We start from the raw sequence: 835 nt of genomic DNA on the forward strand, positions 1-835 counted from the left end.
TTCATTGACGTTTGTTCCCTGTGAGCAGTAATCTCGCTCTGCGCCGCTGCAGTTTCCAGTTTCCTAAGGAAGCTCGAGGACGCCGATGAGGCTGCAGATGTAGAGGACCAGAGGACCACACCTACTCTGGAGAACAGGCTCTTCAGATATATAATGAACAGAATGTTAAGCTGTGTTGCCCCCCCCCCCCCCCCCCCCACCCCCCTCACATCCATCCTCCACCTCCTGTGGAAATTATTTCAGGCTGCATATATAATGTCAGATTAGCTGGGACTTGCTGCCCTCTTGAGGTTTCGCGTTACAACGAGGAGAAACCCACTCAACAATCCCCCCAGAGTGTCGTCACGAGGCGTCCGTTTGTGTGACGGCTTCTTAGTTTTACATTCTGCAGCAAAAAACCTGACCGAGCAAAAATTATACTGGTGGCATAAAAATGCACCAGTAGATGTAGAAGAAGCTGTAAAGAACCAAAGGACCGCCAAAACCAACACAGCAGCTTTAATAACACTATTTCTGAGATTGTGGCCCTAAAATGTAATTATTTTTGTACAAAAGTAAAGTTGTTTTTCCTTAAAATGCCACCAAACATCCAAACATATATAGTTCAAAGCTCACAAGGAGGTATCACCTAAGTCATTAGGGTACATCATATGGGAACCATGAATGTCTGTACCAAATAAGCTAGAAGCAATAGTCATTGAGACATTCCACTCCAAATCACAAATGTCAACTTTGTGGTGGCGCTTGAGGAAAAGTCACGGGAATCCCCAAAATCATTGGGGTAACATCCTCTGGAAACCATGAACCTCTGAAACCAGATTAGCCAGAAATCCAT

The sequence above is a fragment of the Pholis gunnellus genome (genome assembly GCF_910591455.1).
Source record: "Pholis gunnellus genome assembly, chromosome: 9".
Classification (NCBI taxonomy): domain Eukaryota; kingdom Metazoa; phylum Chordata; class Actinopteri; order Perciformes; family Pholidae; genus Pholis; species Pholis gunnellus.